The 20,514-nt window shown below is 37.5% G+C and overlaps 1 protein-coding gene across 14 annotated transcripts in view; it reads right to left on the reverse strand.

Annotated features, from left to right (window-relative positions):
- Window positions 1–20,514, reverse strand: part of ARPP21 (cAMP regulated phosphoprotein 21) — a 141,634-nt gene that overhangs the window by 116,511 nt on the left and 4,609 nt on the right. The window lies entirely within an intron of this gene.

Genomic DNA, 20,514 nt, shown 5'->3' on the forward strand with positions numbered 1-20,514 from the left:
TAAAAGACCTTCTGAGTTAGACAGCCAGCTCATGGAAAACACATGTACAAGTTCCTCCATGCTAGTACAGGACCATAAAAATAGGTTTACTAACAGTAAACCCCATCTTGACCTATAAACAAGGAGTCTTGAAGCTATGGCTGTCACAGCTACTCACACAGTACACCTTCCAACACCAATTCAAGATTGTCAGCAGCTGCAAAGATAACATCTGTGAAGCCATATAAAGCTGGAACTGTTTTTAAAGCATTTCATATAGCACCATGCTTTTAAAGTTTGTCATTTTAACTAGAATTAACAAATTAAATAGTTTGCATCCTGTTTGATGAGGGAAATTCTGTTTATCCAGAATCCTCCACATTTTGACAGGAGCTGCTTAGAGCCACCATAATATGGGAAGCAAATCCACCAAAATGAAACAAGAATGTGGTAAGGATGTTTAGGGAGAAAGCTAAATCTCAAATAAAAATGTAAAACACCTATCACGATTCTGTTAATCAGAATATAGAATAAAGAATAAAAATAAAGACACTTAAACATTAGTAAACCTCCAAGAAGAGCTGGACACCAAAATATCAAAGATCTTTACAAAAATTCCAGTTTCTTATCATAATAGGATAAAACCAAACAGAACTTCTGCACTTGAACTCCAACTGCAGCAAGTTAAACAAAATCACTGTAAATGCAATACCCTGCTGTTGATTATAAACAATCCTGCTGCTCCACACAAACTCCTCTTGATTTAAATAGGAGTCATAGGAGGAGGAGGCTGGTGGAAAACCTGAAGAATGACAGTAATGTTGACATTGATAATGAAGCTATCTTCTTGAACTAAATAGAAATAATCAGACTCTCACATGACCAGTCTCAGATCAATCTTCCTGGTCCTGCAAGTCACAGATTAAGCCTTCATTGTCTGACAATTAAAACATTCAAACATTAGAACCAAATCAAATAGATTAAAAGAAAGATGAGGCTCAAAGCAGAGTAAAAGGAGATGACCACAGCTCAGGATTCCCAGCACTGGACTAGTGAACAGAACAAGACTTGCTGTGCTGCCATAGAAGCTTGCACAGGTTAGCTTCAGCAATCACTGAGTTCACTTCTGCTCGGGTAAGGGCTTTAGTAGCATTCCTGATATCTACAGGAATAGATATCCAAGGTGCCAATAAATATGCCAAGGTGCAGCCTTGGCACAGGAACTGTTAATTGTACAGCAATACAAAAACCAAACGTTTGCTGGATTGCAAAATGGTACAACACGAGTCAGCAGAATACAAATGCAATTTAAGTATTCCTTCAGTTGTCTGTAAGCCAAAAAAGTAATATTTCAACCTCTTTTTCTAAAACATTTATCCAAGATCATTTAAAAGAATGCACTGTGGCTGTAATGGAGCTCATTGTTTAGCCTTCTCATTTCACTGCATGCTGTAATTTATTTCTTCTTGTAACAGTTTTCATTAAATAAAGGAGAAGGACTGGTTGCTATGCATTTTTCACAGGGATATCAGGATGGCATTCATGACCTGATTTTTATCACCAGTGGGCACAGGAAAAAAAATTCATCCAAAAGGAAAAAAAATACTTTAATGCTACATTTCAAAAGATATTTTAAAAACACAGAGGTCGAGATTTTCAAAGTGATGGCTCCCACAGCATACATAATGTGTCATAAGAAATATTCCATATTGCTATATTCTATGTTTTATGCAATTTAGCCTAGTTATTATGGTTGTGGGAACCATAAGCAGCCATCCTGACAATTTCATTCTCAACTGCAATGTTGCACTAATGGAGTTTTGGTACCTAATTTCCCTGATTGTTTAAAAAATCAGAGAGTAAAAGAAAGGGAGGAAAAGATACAAGGAAATAGCACAAGTAAAAGGAGGAAGAATATTGTCATTTTTTGAGTTCTAATTATTTAAGTCCATGGTGAATTTGGTATTTAAAAAGAGCTGAGACACACCATGCAGGCAAATCTGTTATCCCTGGAATGTATTACCCTGCTACGGGCAGTAACACCAATACCATTAGATCCCCCTTTTTGCACCCCCAGTTAAGAATGCAGCCAGCCAAGAAAAACCCTATGTCTCTGGCACAACTGGAAGACCTTTCATTTTCCATTAACAGCAACCAGTTCTTCTACAGTCAGAAGGAAATTCTTCAGTCTACAGCAATATGTTCTCCAAAAAAATACCAAGTGACAATGGGGTCTGAAGATGGACAAGTCCTGTGCATGGCCAGGAGTTGGGCTCAATGATCCTTGTGGGTCCCTTCTAACTCAGCTTATTCTGTGATTCCATGAAATTCAGTACAAAGGAAAGCAATTTTCCTCTTTCTTTATCCCCAGGAGAGAGGTAAGAGGTCTATGGCCTAACCCACCTTCCTAAAACATACAAAACCACATTATCTTTTAATAATTATCTTAGTAATTATCTTTTAATTTTTACATTTGCTGCTGTGTGTTATTTATTCAGTTTGCACATTTATTACTTTCCCATTCCTATTTTATCTTCTCTATATAGACAAAACCTGAGAAACTACACACCAGTTAAACCAGTAAGACTAGACCAACCCTTTAAGTACTACTACAGGTCTGAATACTAATCATTGTAATTTCTAGCTTTGGAGATCATTCTCATAAAAAAAGCAAGCAAATAACCCAAACTCACCTCCCCCCACACACTTCTTGTTCAAAGGGCTTTGGATTTACACTTTTAATTTTATCCCCCAACTCTGAGTTTCACACCCATTTAGAGACAGAGGAATTATTAAGGAGCAAAAAATTCTTGCTACCAGAGAAGTCTTTCTCTGTCTGTTTTCTCCTGTAAAAGTATCCAAACACACTATTGCTTCTGAAAATTCAAATTTCAAAGCCACAAGAGGATAAAAAAAAATAAAAATCCCTGATTTTCTTATAGAAGCGTATTTGAAGAACAACAAATAGAGAGGGAGTTTAATGCTCCATTTTTTTCCTTAATCTGGCTTTTTCAATCCTTATCTGAACCATTGCCATCTTAAAGTCCGACAAATTTTAGCCTGCTTCTAGTATGATGCGATATATAGGAATAAAAAATATGAGGCTGTTTATATTTGTGTGCCAAAAACAGGTGCAAAGGCTGCTAGCTGTAATAATTGCCATATATTACCTTGTTGATTTTTTTTGTTATTCAACCAAAGGTTAGAATTTGAAAGATTAATGGTCACTTAAAGAGTTTTATCTGATAGAACTGTCCAAATTTCAACTGCTAGGTTCAACAAAGGGTCTTTCTTGTTTCTTGGAAATCTTCGTTTTGGGAAACATAAGATCTCACCAAATCAAAATACCAAGGCACTGACAAAATAGAAAAATACTGAGATAGACAAGCAGCCTCCAGCATTCATACTGGTGGCTTGACAACTCAGAATGGAGCAATGGGGTAGGACTTGAGTGCCAGCTGAGTGAAACCTGCTCCCGTCATCCTACTCTACCAAAAACACCATCTCTCTGAAACACACTCCCTTTGACTAATAAAACTTCTACTTCTAGAAAGCAACATGTCCCCGAATATTTCTACCTAACTAATATTTCTTCTGTATTTACAGAATCGAGCTTCCTTTGCTGCAAGAGGCTTGTCACCAATTCTATAAAATCAAAGAAAGAATAGCTGTAGCAAAAGAAAGTTAATGATGGATCTCTTCAACAATGGCTTTAAAACCAACTGTGAAAGAGAAGCCCAATACCTGTAAATATTCTGTTTGTTCTGTGCAATTCTGCTCTACACTCCATGTTGTTGAGGCCAGAAGGTCACAATGAGAATTTCCTTACTTTACCTGGACTGGCCTGATTCTTGGCTATCTTGTCTACCCAAAAATCTTTCATCTCTCATGTACAGCTACAATCAGAGCATGACAAGAATATTACTGTTTTGAAGGCTCTGGCATATAGGTATTTTCATATTTAGGACAGCCTAAGAAATTAAGTATGTTGACATTCCAGTACATTGCACATGCATAAAAAGGACACATTAGTTTGCTATTTACATGGCTGCCTAAAAATGCTCATGCTATAGAGAACTAAGAGTACTGGCAAGAACACTGGGCAGTACTAAAAACACAAACCAGGAAAGAAAACACAAAGTAAAACAGGCATTTGAAAGGCATTCTTAATTCTGTAACTCTCAAAAATCAAGGAACTATGTTCAGCTTTACCAATATCGTAACAAAGGTATTGATATCCTAATAACTGTATCAAACTGGAGGCATGCATTCAGTGGGAAATGCTTTCTCACTCACTGTTAGGAAGAATGTGACTTACCTTCTTGAGACAATAAAACCCTCATGATGCAAAGGTGTGTTTCCCATGCTCTGTTTGGCTGCATGAATTCTCTGCCTGAATTTCTCAATCTGCCTCCCGCCTCTGCCTGTTCAATGTAAAGGACCCTTTTCTCAGTGTGTGGGACTAAGAAGGGAAGAGTTGGCTCTTACTGCAAACTGCACAACTGCAAAACATAACTCTTATGGATATTTCATAAGGGAGCCTAGAATCAGTATTTTAAAACAATTTGTAACACTTGTTTTCCCCCTCAAGAGGCTTTTCAGCATAAAAAACTTTCGAAGCATGAAGTCAAAGAGCAGGGATAATTAAGAGAGTCAGTTCCCCTGTTTTTGGCGAGTACCACCACTAGCATCGTAACAACTAATAGGCTAATCCCTGGAAAATGACAATACACTTGGCTGTCCAAGCATCATTCACAGAGCACTGCAAAACAACTTGGATGCCATTGGTAAAGAACAAGCTGCTAGAAGACGTCCTCCAGAGGATATTCTTTCCCTTCCATTCATTATCAACATGCCTCACTCTTATCCTCTGAGCTGTCAAAAAAAGATATCCCAAGTGTTAAACTTCTGGATAAGTCACTTTTTTTGCCAAGGGCTCAAATGCAAAGGGAGAGACCTGTTTCAATTCCAGTGGAAGTAATTTCCTCGGTATGCGAACATTTAGTATCTTGTAACATGCAAATATCAGACTGCACTGACTCCTTGCCACAGCAGAATTAGCAGTATTCCAGCTGAAGCTGTGATTGGCAAAGCCACTGATGCAACCCGCCCACTCCACAGTCCTGTGTGGCTAAGGGTTGTAATTCCATCCATGTACTACACACATTGTATCAGGGGCCTCGAGATCAGCTTACCTCCTTCTATTCTGAAAATCCTCTGCCTTCTTCTACTGAAATCAAAGCTCTTCTCATTTAAATACAAACACTGAAGATTTTGCATGAGTGACCTGATAAAACTAGCCAAAATATGATGAAGCATTTTAACAGCTTTTTTGAATATTCTCAAAGTAAAAATATCTCCATAATTGTCCTTTACAATCACTTCTTCAGTTTTTATAATCCCTTATGAAGAAGGCTTGTAGACTTCATATGGTAAATAGTTGTATCAGTCCAAGCATGCGAACCAGTACAAGAACAAATTTCATATACTTGGCTAGAATCTCTGGCAATTCACAACAGGGAAGAAGAAAAAAAAAACCCAAAAAACACCAAAAAGACCATAGACCTTGAGGTCTGAAGGGATAATTTAAGTACATTAAATTTATTTCTGCTTCAGGAGACACAACATAAAACTTCTTTAAATGGTCTTCAGTTCTTCTGCCAAGCACTTCTCTGAGCATGTTCCAAACTCAAAATTACCTCCCAGGAGAGTATCTCAGGTTGGAGTTTTCTTTCATTGTTTCTGGGTTTGCTCCTATATTACAGATTATAGGTTCCAGATGTGAACTGGGGCCAGTAAGAAAACCTTACAACCACCACATTTTTGTTTTCTTGGTCATTTAGGAGATTCTGCAGGAACTGAAGGGAGTCAGGTACTTTCCCATCTATCAACTGTCTCTTGGGGAGGCCTGATCACAAAGACGTGCCATAAAAATTACATATCTCTCTCTCCCAAAATGTGGACACTTCTAACAGTACCAGCTTTGTGAAATCACTGAATGTTTACTTGACAATTTGGAGACTTTGACTATCTTCAGAAAATAAAGAAACAAAAGAACCTGATGGGGCCTTTCTTTTTAAATGAAAAGTGGTATTTCAACACTCATTTTTGGGGGGCTGGGTTTGTTTTTTTTTGTAAATGCCATCATTTCATGTGTGCAATTGATGCATACGCATTTTTTAAGAAACAGAAATGCTATTAGATTACTTGGTTAAATCCACCCTAATAATTTTTATGGTTTCCTTCTCTCTTCGCTCTGTTTTCCTAGTCACGACCTCAGAGAATGCAAAAATTTAATTGCAGGAAAGTACAGCTAAGCTTACTTGTGTAAACAAACTTGTGTAACCATACAAGAAACCTGGGTATGAGTAAAACATGGTAAAACAACTTTTATTTTTGCTTAGATTGCAGTTGCATCTATTTTGACATGGTTTTGTGGAAGCTAAGGTCAGCTGACGATCATCCTACTGGGGTAAATGGGTAGTGACATCCACTAAGCACTGACAAACACATGTAATTTAACACTTAAACATTCACAACTGTTTTAACAGATCAGAATGAAATATTTTTGCAGCATGAAGTCCCAAAGAAACACTTGTGCTGATAGTGGCACGCATGGAAGACTGTTTATGCTTCTGACACACTCTATGTATAAATTTACTGAATGCATGTTGACTTTCAATTGCTCAGACAATGGATATATGTTCTTGTCATACAATCAGAAATCCAACACAAGAGTCTGTAGCTCAATCTATACTTCACCATGGTAGGAAAATATTGTCTTTCAGCTCTTCTGGCTGATGTAATAGGTTTTATCAGGAATTCTTCCCTCTCAAAGAGCAAACTAACGCTAAATACATTAATGTTTTACTGCTGCCATAGGCTTATTTTATTAACAAATCTAGCTTTGAAATATATGCCTCTAGCCAATCTGTTTTTTTCAAAATTCAAAATGGATTACACATTTTTGACAACATAAGAAACTACTAAAGATCTGAACAAAGAACTCTGTATAACCAGAAAGCTCCTCTTGTGTAGACAGGGAACACAGAACAGGGATAGGGATGTTCCCTGGCTCACAGAGGTATGAGAAACGGGTAATCACATGATATCAAAAGTATCAGAAAATTCAAAGGGACTCAGGAACAGAGAAACAGGGCATTACTGAAAACAAGAAAGAGAAAGACTGTCTGGAGCTGGCTGCAGCTAGAAGAAACCATAAGGTTTCCAGTAGTATGAGAAAATTTGGAGATCAGAGAAGCACAGTGCTCCAGGGCAACTGGAAAAGAAAAAGGACAACTGCTGTTATAAATTAAACCCTTCTTTTATGCTGAGTACAAAATTGAAGAAACAATTAACACACTTGTCCCAGCCATTCACCCATGGCTGGTACCTCCTTGGCTAGGCAGAGAAACTGGATGCAAACTCTGGCACAAAGGAGGGTACCTGTTGTACAGGTACCCCTCAAAATGAACCCAGAGCAGCACTGAGAAAGATTGTAAAAAAGCCTGAAACTTACAGCATGGAGCAGTTGTAGAAAAACTTTAGTAAGGAGAAAGCAAAATTAAATTTCTACCTAAAAGCCACTGATTTAAGCAAAGCTACATGTGCAAATCAGTGATATGAAAAACTGGTTGCCTCAGTCACAAAACTTCAGTGATGTTCAGGCAAAATCCAAGAGTGAAACTGTGATGCCACAGCGGAAGCCAGTGGAAGGTTTAAAGGCAAAAGCCAGGATCTCTCACATGCACAGAGCACAGCAAACCAGACTACACCTGGTTTTTAGTTCTGCATTCCAGCCTCTTGGAAAACCCTGTCAAGTGAAAAGTAATAGCGCCTAATGCAAAGTAATAGTCTTAAAAATTTCAAAGTCCACACACAGATGCAGAAGACAATTAAATTCTTATATATGCCTACACAATCATTACAATACATACATTTTCATGATATTCTAGAAAAGCTTTTGTTAAAAATATTTACATACCAAAAATAAAACAGATAATTAAAGACTACAATTTCAATACCAATTATTTTGGAATTACATTGTATCAGAAGAGCTAGTGGTTTTTAAAGATTGACTGGAACTTAGCATAGGGGATTATAAATTATAATTACTTACTAAAAGGGGATACATTTATACATTCTATACAAAACAAAAATAAAGGCACTAGAAGGGGATTCACATGCCCAGAAGAAAACAGGTCATATCTACTTTGTAACTTTTTCAAAAACTTCCTCCTGAAAATGTTTTGTCTACTGAACTTTCACCTGCAAAATAAAAAGCTGCCTACATAAGTGACAGGTGTCTGCAATACTTAAATCTGGTGGTTTTGGATGTGTTCTAATTACTTGTACTTATCATCAGGTTCAAACAATGGTGGGTGTTGTCTTTTCTGCTTTTTACTTTAAATCTATCCTGGCTAGAGCTAACCTTTGATATAGATATATATAAGTGCATGCTTCTAGACTTGAAATATAAAATAAACCAGCTGAAAGAAATCTATTAATTCTTTCAAGCTCTGTCTCAAGTACTAAAATTCTTAAATTTTCACATGGTTGGGATTTTATTTTTCAAATTATATTTATTTGTACCTGTTTAAATTCTTCAGCGTTATCACCTATTGAAATAGAAACATACTATCCCGTTATTTGTCTGGAAAATAACCAGTAAGTAACAACTGTAATACCCAAGGGTAACAGCAGAGAGGAACTCCAGCCAAAGGATAGTGAGGGTCCTCAAATTTGCTGCAGATTGCAGGACTGCACACAAATACCTGTGACTGAGCTAAATTGTGAAGGCATTATAACTTGATTGCATATGCCAATAAAAGCCCAGCAGAGGCAAAGTGAATATTCATATTGTACCTCTTTATAATAAAAGGCTCTAAAATGCCACTGTCTCTAATAAATGGGAGCAAAAAACCCCAACATTCAAGGGAGTGTAAATACAAAAAGTGAATATTTCCTTCCAGGTGAGGACACTGAGGAATACAGGGGTTAAATAAGCAATGAAGTTGGTCAGAACAAGAGCTAGATTGGTAACCAGCACCCCCTTTCCCATATACATGGCATTCTCCAGCATCTTCCATTCTCCAGTGCCCCCTTTGTAACAGACACTTCTGTGGCAGGCAGTGAATGCTTGTGCATGAAAATGAGCCACTAACAAAACTGAAGGACATTCTAAAAAATTATTTTGACTATACAGATAAAGATGCAGGGCACGTAATAAGAAACCTTGAGCATCAGCATTTTTAACAGGAGTAATAACAACCATGAAAAACTTTCTATGCTTCTTTCATATGACCTCCTGAAGCATATTAGAATTAACTGCAGTCTCTAGATTAAATTGTTTCAGAAACTACTACTACAAGATAGTAGGTAGGAAAGTGAAAGAGCAAGACAAATGCTTTCATTTAGGCAAAACTCTGTCTATAGGATCCATTTTGTTATAAATCTAACTAGACTGAAACAGCACTTACAAGCCATTTATAATAATGGCTCAGATTCACTCTCTCCTAAGAGAAATGAACTAAGAAATAAGCAGTGTAGAAGCCTGCATCATAAAACTGACCATAAAGATGGGGAAAAACAGGCAACCACATCAGCATCTAAACGGCAAAGTGATGGCATTTTATCTATTTACGACAAATGCAGTACTGAAAGTGGACTGTTATTTTTCACATTTCTTTTACTAGTCTGATTAGCAGTGGCTACACTCCTCAGACCATCTCTTCATGTCTCACAAGAAGGAGCATTTCTCTGGGTGGGTAACATCCTCTGCAGGATGTTACGGGGTATCACTGCAAGCTGAACGCGGCGATCAGGAAGGGCAAGCAGTGCAATTTCACCTCAAGTCTGCTTTCATTACCCAACTTAGAATTCACTCCCAGTTCTTTCCAAAGCCCTGCTGGGACTATTCATTTATACCATGGGTTTTATCTTCACTGTCTACCAGCTGCCAGCATACTGTACAGACATATTTTGGGTCACCACAGTTAAGGGTTGGGCAGCTTAGCAGTGCAAATGATGACAAAAGTGTATCTTTTGTTTAAAAGCAGTTCCTCTTGTATTGTTTTCTTCTTCTATTCATTGCCTGTATTAATCTTTCTTACAAAGTTTCATAGTGATGAGACGGCTGGCTGCCTATTCTCCTTCCAGAGGGACATCCGTGCATTTTAAAGCTGAATGTGAGGAAGGGAAATTCAACACTGGATTCCTGGACTAAGTTTGGAAGAAAACAAAAACAAACAATCAAAACCAAATCTTGAACAATAGGAATTTTCATTGTTCTTGTATCTTTTTCCAACTTACTGTCTCATGGCAGACCACTCTCTTGGAAAAGCTTCATGCTACTCACTCACAACATCCCCATTTATCTGCTTTTCCTATTGGAAAATTTATTTTTGGGGACAGCTGCTGTTTTTTGTGAGGACATTAGTATGCCATACAAGTCATCAACTTACACTATCTGTAGCCCTTGAATTTGTAGCTATTCACACTATCAGAAAGAAACCTTTTAAAGACATAAAGATTATTAAAAGCCTTCACTGGAAAAGGATAACCCTAAATTATCCAAATAACCTCAGACAGGCATTTGGAAGTACTGAAAATCTCTCCCTTCCTGAAATTAAACCCAACAAAACCCCACCAAACATGTCAGAGTATTTCACTGACACTACCACAAAATACTTCCAAAGGCAGCAAGCCTGTTTTTCCACTTGGGACTCAGTGAACACATCCTCTCTTGGCAGACTAGTGAGCCAGTTTATAAAAGAGTTTCTTTTTGCTTCTTGAAATAAACAAGCATTATATGGCCACCACATCCATCACCTATAGCCCATGCAGGGCTGAGAGGAACAGGTCTCCAGTGGCCCATGACCACTCCCAGCCCATTTCCACATGCATACACTTCACAGCCAGGCATCAGCAGTAGCCCAGTGTCACCCTCCTCATCTTAAGCTCGAGAATTCACTTCTTGTTGTTGTTGGTTTTTTTCCATTTCTTGCTTTTACAGAAAGGCCAGCAAAAAAATAAGTTTTCAATAATAAAGTTCTGCTTCACTAACACTAGTGAGCACAAGAGTGGAGGTGGTCAAGACTGCATGCTGCATCTACAGTCATTCTACTGGGCTGAAGAACATGCTTTTAAAAGTCACAAATCATCTCCTTGGGAAACAATTGAATTTGAGAATTAAATTACCACCAAGGACACTGAGAAAAGCATAGACACTATTATTTGTGGAATAAATAGCTTATTAACATGACATCACTCTAAAAAATAGAATGACTGCACACAACAGAATTTTTTGTTTAAATGGCAAGAGATTCATGCTACATGAGATAGCTGAGTTGACAGTCCACCAGTCTGAAAATTAACCCATTAAAAGAAACAAAAAATCAGTTCATAACTACTATACATCATCTGTTCAGAGACTGCTGCCATCATTTATTAGGTTTCCTTTCAGAATGTTACTTTCATAATAAACTGAGAGTACAGTGAGCAATTAGTGAACTAGGCACTAATGGCAATCAGATTACTGAAAAACAAATAACTGAATTAAATCCCTAATTGGCAGCTGAATACAGGCAATTGTCCTGCTGTATCTCAACAACAAGAAAAAAAAGAAAGTAATATAATATAGGAGAAAATAAATTTCAGCTTTCAGATGATGGCAGCAAACCATATTCCTTCAAACACAACAGTGAGAAATTCCAGCCAACAGTTCCTTTATTTCTGTCTTCAGAAGAAGCTACGATATATGCATTTCACAAAAATATATATGCATTATGTATTTAGTATAGGTCCTCAAATGTGGACAGCTAGTTACCTCTGTTGGTAACAATCTTTCCATCAGTTTCTTCCAGTTTTGACCAGGATCTGTGGCTATGCCATCATGATAATCAGAGGTACAAGGAGAATAGATGACCTTCAGCTTTTGGTGCAGTTTCCAAGCTTATTCAACAAGTGTACAGACATTAAATACAAAATAATTCTCCATATGTAAGAACTCCAGTCATTTCCCCCTTTTTTCATTGTACAACCCAGTAACACCATAAAATACATCCAGCATGATGTTTTAGGTGCTATGGTGCTCACAACATAGACAGAAGTCCATCTGAAAGGTCAGAGAATCAACACCTAAGTCTTTGATAACAAAAACACTGTCAGAGGTATTTCATCTGGGTCATTTTCATTACAGTTTATTTTCTAGGCAAGTGACAAAAATTTATTGTAAATACTAATCCCAGAAAACCAAAATAGTCTAAATAAATAGATGTAGAGTACAGGACACAACATTTTCCAGGAGCATGAAACACACACACACAATTCTATGGAGCTTACTGAATTGGATGGAGGCCCCAGATGGATGCAGTTATACCAACAGGAGCTCCATACATGAAGTTCAAAAGCACAGGGTCTTCTGGCTTTCACCATAAAACTTTTCATTACACAAACACAACCAGATCTGTTGGCTCTTTCTCCTGAAGAGATACCAGAACAAAGTCCAAGAGATCCGGGAACTGGCATAATCTGAATAATGATAGTATGCTTTATATAACACGTTTATTGTAAACTAAATAGCCAAAAATCTACCAAGAAAAGCTATTTTAAAAATTGAAGTACTTTATGACTATTAAAGGTTTCAAAACTTTCAAACAGGGCAAGTAACTGACATAGAAAAAGGCAAGAAAAAGAAAGCTGGAAAATGTGAGCAAATGATAAAAACCCAAGAAAAGCCAGAAGGGTCAGTTTAACAAAGTAAAGTTTGTATAAGGGGTAAAACTTAGGAGAAAAAAAAAAAAAAAGCAAAGGCTCAGTATGAAAAGTGGCCAGACAATATATGGAGTAGAATAGAGACAACTGATGAAAGTGTTGAAACAGCCAAAAAAAGAGGTAGAGACATCCATGCCAGCGACTGCCTGAAATTGATGTATCAAGAAGCAGAACAAGAAACGAGTTTATATTGGAACTGTGGTGAATTCCTCCAATATTTATACTCCTGCACTTTCAGCAAGCTTCCAATCAAGGCTATGGACTGATTTTTAAGGAAATCCCTTGTTTATGTTATACCTAGGGACGTGGTAAGTCTCCAAACTTCAGTATGCTTTCATACTTGCACGCATTCAACTTTGACAAAGGAATACAATGTTAGCTCCCCTCCGCATTTTTTATTTTCTCTGCTGAGGTGGCAAAAACACTTGAAATTATCTCAATTTTTCCAATTTTATAATACAATAGTGCATCAAGTTCTTGGTCCCAAAATAAACCATCTTAGGTCAAGAATGGAGCCCCTGAACTCCTTTTATTGAAATCATCTGTCTGGCAGTGAATAGACATTGAAATTGCTTGTACATGCAGCTGATGTTCTGAGGACCACTGGTATGTTACATCATATGCCAGCCTCATTCCAACTGCTGAGTATGGGTAATAAACGACAGATTCCAGGAGAATATTCAACTACACACCAGAAATGTGTGGCTCACTTGTGCTCCTCTTTTGTTATGATCTCAGTCAATGCAAACCGAGCAAACACGTTTCTATGCCATAGAATTTTCTCGTAATATACCACTAAATTGCTCAGTCTGCTGTCATTTTAGAGGCAAGCCAAAGACTCGGGGCTTACTGGAGTTGCTCTCAAAGTCCTGAAATAATTAGAACCAATTTAATTTTTCCACATATTGAAATTGTGCTGTTTAATCAATAAAAAAGTTTTGTTAAGAAGTGCCGCTATTTTACTGCCACATTTTCTGACATGCTTTTCTGTTGATGCAGTTTTATTACAGATGGCTTTGACATGCCTGACAACATTAATAAAGACGTGACGTAAGTGCATGTTATCAAACAAACACAAACAGGAATGGGCGCCAAAAGAATCTACATTTCGGCACTCGCTGCCTGGACACTGAGCACGACTGTAGCGCAAAAAATAGCAGCAGTTCTTTGAACACACAGCTCTCTAAGAAATTATTTGTAGAGGAAAAATTGTAATTAGCCTTTCTGAGTACGAATTACGTTCTCTGGTCTACTTCCTGAAAAAAGAAAAAACCCTGAGGAGTAACAAACACATCAAAGAAATATTGTGGGCTTTGAAAGAGGTAGGTGCCTGCCGCATCTTCCTCCCGCATTGCGGAAACCGTCACGACAAAAGAAGGAGTGGACAGGGTGTCTGTGGAACCACAGCCACACCACCATGCCTACAGGGTTACCGGCAGCAGAACCACAGCTAAAATGCTGCATCAAGATTTGTGTCTCAATTTGCTCCTTCCTACCAATCCTTCCCCATTAATAGAAAGCCCTTTATGGAAAGGTGGGGATTTATGTAGTCACAGGGTAAATGACACTATTCCAGCAAATACCTGACTGCCTTATGGGGTACTGCCATGCCAAGAGAAGAGGTACCGAGGATAGAAACCAATTTATTTTCATAGAAGAATTGGCTACAGACCAGAGAATCCAGGATCTTCCATGTCTCCCCAAGACTCACCCACCAGTTTCTTATACTGACATTAAGCCAAGCTAAGAAGTCCCATTTTAGCCCACACTGCTGTGGAACTGCCCTGAGACCTTGGCAACGATTTTGTTATCTTCCTTCCTCTCCTGCCAGATAGGTGGCAGAGAGGAGCAATTCTGCAGCAGCAATAATCAGAAGATGTAGATCATTTACAATCCCTGTAACCTCAGATTTAGTGAGATTAGGTGTGATGGCACAGTACTAATTTTGTCCTGATCCTCCATGAAAAGACAGGCATCACAATGCATGCATAACGAATTGCATTTTGTTTTTAAATCAGAAAACAAACGATACTGAAAAGAGGTTGTACACCTATATATTTTCTCTGCATTTTTCAAAATTCCAATTACTTAATCTTCAGAGAATAGTTCCTGAAAGTTCTACTTCCCTTTGCGGTCCTCCTACTTCTGAAGCCCTTTAACCTGATTTCACATCACAAGCAGTACTACTGGCACTAATCCTCCACTACACCCTTACCCCACCACTCCCTTATCTCAGCCTCCAATTTCAGGAGTGCTACTTTAAGAAGCAGGTCATTCAAGGACTTCTTTCAAATGCAGTCATTTTCAAGAGCACATAGATTAAACAAAAGTTGCATGATCCCTCAGTAATAATTCATTGTCTTCCATATCTAACAGGATTCTTATGCTGCTTGCCATAGCTCTTGTCACTGGAGTTCACTCCATTTTGCTGCTCAGCTGCAGAACAGACTGCCACAACATAGTGGAAAAGCATTTTGAGACACACAAAGCTAGTAAATACATTGTATTTTCCAACTTATGCTCTTTTTTTTTATGACTTAAAGCTTCCCCAAAAATCATACCTGGATCAAATACAGTTTCATTAGTGTTTCCAGATGCAAACACTACTATGCATCATGAAATACGGCACTTTAAGACACCCTAAGTCACTCATTAGGCTTTCCTTATATATTAGTGTTCAGAATTTCCCTTTTTTTTTTTCTTTGTTTTGTCAAAGAAAGCTCTGAATTTTTCCTAAAGGAACAGAACCTGAAAGCATGAAAGTCAGACCTTCTCACTTTAGATTTCATGGTTTTTAAAGTACACAAATTACAAAGCTATCAGACTTTTCCCAGGCTTACATTAAGGTCTGTAGTGAGCCTTTAGAGTGGACCAATTTATTTGATGTGTTTCCCTTAAAGCTTTTATGACACCATAAACATTTCTGACTCCATGACAAATACTTTATAACACATTAAGCAGCCTCATTGAAACTGTTCTAAATGTTATGCCAATGACAACATGTTTAGAAACGGAATAGTCACTTGAAAATGGAAAAAGCTCAAGGTATAGTTTGTACCACTGCGATTTATGATTTACTTTCAGGCAATTCAAATAAAGTTCATTGGCACAAACGCCCAAAAAGCACAAAGTAGGCACATTCTTCAGAAGAACTTCATGCTGTACCTATTTCACATGCGAGGATCAACACCACTGAAGTTTGCTCCCCAGTTCCCATTGAATCAAATCTGTACTTGAACACTTCATGCTAATTAATAATAATTTAATTGTATTTATAAAATGCTTCTAATCACTGCAGTTTATCTTCATCGGCTTCATTCTACTGAGAAGCCTTGCAATCCCTCTTCACGCAGGAACAAACTGAGAGAACTTTCTTCACAGTAAAACAAAAGCATTACGCCACAAGAAGCTCTGCAGATCACCAAACCCAAGATGCATGCACTCCCTGTGAAGAAAAGCAGTAGAATCTAACTGATATTTAATAATGAAAATTTACAAAATGCTTTCTGTATTGAAGGCACAGGAAGACTTCAACTCATGAGGCAATAAAAATACAAATACTGCAACAGGATTCATTACTCACGAAATTATTAGCTGTTCAGGCATGCTTTTGATGACAGAGTTCAAATCCTAGAACATAAAACTGACTCTGATGATTTTATGAATCCAGTAAAAATCACTGCTGCATGGCTGTAAAAACTGGGATAAACAGAAGCTTGAAAGGAGGTGATTTGTATATATTTGCTTTTTATGTTTTAGCATAAATTGAAAACAGAAGACAAAAACTTTGAGAAATCAAAAACCAAAGCATTTAATTGTGGGGGAGGGGGTGTGGGAGTATTTGTTGGGGTTTTTCTTAATTGCTATTTTTTGGTCACACCATCCTGCCAACCATTTAAGCTTTCCTTTGACTTGAAGGCACCCAATTTTGGAAAAAGGAAGTTTTATCAGTTGGAAGTTGTTACTAAGGTTCTAGAATTTTAACACAGGCACTGCATAAACAGCTCATAAATAAGTCAGAGGATTGTTCAAGACTAAATTATGAATATAGCAGAAAGCATTAAATTATAAAAACCCTTTTATAGGACTTTGCTTTCTCATGGTACTACTCTTTGTTATCTGTGACTCTTGGCCTTAAAAGATCAAGGTCAGACATCTGACCTGACACCCGTAAGTGTCCCAATTTCCCTGTGAAAATTTTCTTTCGCTTATAAAAACGCACTTCTCACCTTACATACTTCGGCATATGCTATGTGAATGTCTGCCCTAAAAACAGCCTTACATGGTTAGTGCCTCCATACATTGCCAGTAACTAGAAAGTACTCTGAACCCCCTGCTTCATAAAGTCATTGGATATCCAAATCATAAATCTCAAATTCCCAGCTGTCACTGCCTAACTATGCCCTCTGCATTTCAGCTTAGTCATGATATATGACATTATCGCTCTCTCGCACTTCACATCTCCCTTCCGCACTAACCAAACAACCTATTTAGTATTTCTTTTTACCATGTTTACCACTGGTGCAATTAGTTCATCTAAGCAGCCATCATGAACTCACTCTTGTAAAAAGCAGGTTTTTTTACTTCTTATATTCTTCTCTCTGTATTTAGTCTGCTTTTTCCTCTCAGTAACAGGGAATTTACGTGTAATAGACAGGGCAAAAAAGGCCAGAAAAAGTGATGTATCCTTTTCATATAACAGCTCATTACCTGTTTAGGACTCTAGAATGCTCAAACACAGTTTAAAGATGCCACTATGTGACTAAAAATTGTACATTTGAATGAAAGGAGACCTTTTTCAAAACAACTTTTTCCAAGGAACCAAAAAGATGATGCTGGGTTACCTGAAAACCTGGAAACTACAACAACGAGAAGGGAAGAAGTAGTAAATAGCAGCAACATTACTACCAGGCAGAAGAGGGCAGCTGTGGCAGGACATAATGGAAATGTTTGCTTGGGGTATTTTCACTAAAGGTGACAGAGAGCTCCAGTGCTCCTCCCCTGGAATCAATCCAATTTGTGACTTTGGACTGTCTATGTCACACATTAAGTGTTAATACAGATTATTTATGTGGTCTCATAAACTAACATAAGCTAAGGAAATTAAATTCAATCATCCAGCTTGCCTATTGTAAAACCAACATATGAGAAAACATGAAGCCTAAAAACTAGAGCCACTTCAAACATCTAAGCAGCTGTAAAGTCCTACAACTAAGCAGTCTGGACCTCCAGGGACAAATGAGGACTTGGCAAGAATCCATTGTAGATGCTATTTACTAAAAAAAAAAAAAAAAAAGTTTTAACTAAAACTGAAAGTATTGTAGTTTTATGGTGTCATGTCTTTTTCATTTCTCTATTAAACTGTGTGTCTGTGTGTGAGAACACCAGCATACTCATGCAAGCCATAGTGGCTGTTCTGATTTGGATTTAAGCCTCCTTAAGAAAGACCCCAAGAAAAACATAGTCCGTCCACAAACAGTAAGTAGTATGTCTACATGAATTTATAAACAGGTTCAATTTATTGAAAAACCAGAAACCAAACCAAAGATGAGTCATTATTTGCACTTGTTCTGAAGTTAATTCCCTGTTAGAAGGGCATACCATTAAATTACTGTGTAAAAATAAAAAAAAAACTTTGATAGTGACAAACAAACACGTAAACTTATTTACATCTACATGTTTCTGAAAGTCAGTATTTCATGTATCAAGTGGAAAAATTAGAAAACAAAACAAACACCAGCAATTAATCAGGGAAACTCATAAGCCAGGGGTGACCCAGTTATAAGCCTGGAGACCAGAATAGGTCTCACTTGATGACTGTCAAAAACTAGATGCATGACCTCACATGGTTTGCATAATTTATCTGCAATTCAATTCACCCAGCCTCAATTAGGGAAAATCTAACTTACCTGGATTGCAGTTTGTCATCAAAATAGAAAGTGTTCTAGAAATGCATGTTACCACACAGATACTCATACACAATATTTTAAATCTTCAGAACCAAGTGCTCGCCATTGGAACGCACAGAGTCTTTGCCATGTATTACTTGTTTGATGAATGTTTCAATCTTCTAGAAGAAAAAGGGACCCATTTGCTTGACTTACTACCTGCTGAGAACATTAATACAGAACTTCAAATCTAATAAATGAATAAGCAGGGGACAAATGGATTCTGCAAGTTTATTGCATGGTAGTTACATTACTTCTCAACTGGCCAATCTTTAATGGTATTTTTGAAAAGAGATTACTTAACAGAAATAGCCTTTCCTTTAAATAATCATGTAGGTTACAAACTGTCTTTAAAACTTATCAAGGAAATTAAGCTGGGAGCACTTACTGCATTAAGCCTCTCATTTGTGAGTAGTCCCTGTAAACAAGGCTTTGCCAATCTGCCAAAATAATTTTCCTACTCTGAAATTAATGCCTTCGAAATTGGTAATACCATTCAATGCAAGTTACAGATCTTGCATGTTATAAGCAGAGAGGTGCTATCATCAGCTGGTTTAAGTCTACATTGTTCTTAAGACCAATGAAACTACATCAATTTACAGCTGCTGAAAATTTGTCCCTGTGTCTGTCTTTAGCACTGATTAAACCATGGAGCCAATCTGAAAGCTCTCACTGACTGCAGCAAGACCAATGCCTACAGGACACAAGACAGACTGTAAGTAAGCCATCCTAGAATTAGTACACTTGTTTTCCCCCCTATTCATTCCAAGTTTAAAGTTAGATATTCAAAACCATAACCTGGGAGGAAGTCAAGAGCGCAGCAGATTTTAAAACTTCTTAGGTTTCTTGTATGTACTCCCTGAAATTCTGTTTAATAACAGTCATTTCCCAGGCCAAGTCCAGTTATTGTAATCATGCAAATAACCCCAGTAAAGCCCACAGGAAAAGCAACACCATCAGGAAAACATGATTTGGCCCACAGTTTTACTCCAACAGAATAAAGTTTCAAAGTTACTGTTGCATTGTTTTCTCCCTTTCTGAGAACTATAATTACACCTGTGTTAAAAATCTGTTAACATTTCCTCTATCACCATTATGCAATTTTTCCTTCATAGGTACAATGTGGTGCAAGACTTGTCTGAGCAATCCTCACTTGCACTTAGCCCTGGGGCAGCCAAAATGACTGGTACATAGCAGAAAGAAATAAATGCTTGAAAAAGGATTTTGCAGGAGGGGTACTCAGCTGTTTCTTAGACCACCATCCTGTAAAACTGCAGACAACAGAGAGAAAATACAGTTGATTTACAGAAGACATCTTTAATCGAGGCAAGTTTTTCTACACAATTCTAAGTGTGTGGATTCTTTCAAATACCTAATAAGCACATTTCTGACTACAAGTACACTGAACGTAACAGGGCACTTTTCGAAAGTAGCTCCATGTATCTCACCAAGTGGCATACACTGTAGCTATCTATAGGTATTTTCCTTTACACTTCACAAGAGATTTACAGCCGCTTGCATTCTGTGAGCATTGCACGCAACAATGATTTTTAATATCAACTGAATTAACTTTTAACTGCAAGGACTAAAAACTCAGAACTCCCGCTTCGGGAGGCTACCAATAAGCATGTAAATAGAGCTAATCATTAAAATTGATTATCACAAGAAAAAAAATATTTAAGATGTTCCTTAGTGCTACTCCACTGCATTAAAAAAAACAAAAAAGGCATATTCTTCAACTTAAGCATGCCCACATAGAACAAGACTTACCAATAGCACAAAATACTCTATCTAGTTTGCTCCATGCAACTTT

Source organism: Parus major, chromosome 2 (genome assembly GCF_001522545.3).
Source record: "Parus major isolate Abel chromosome 2, Parus_major1.1, whole genome shotgun sequence".
Classification (NCBI taxonomy): Eukaryota; Metazoa; Chordata; class Aves; order Passeriformes; family Paridae; genus Parus; species Parus major.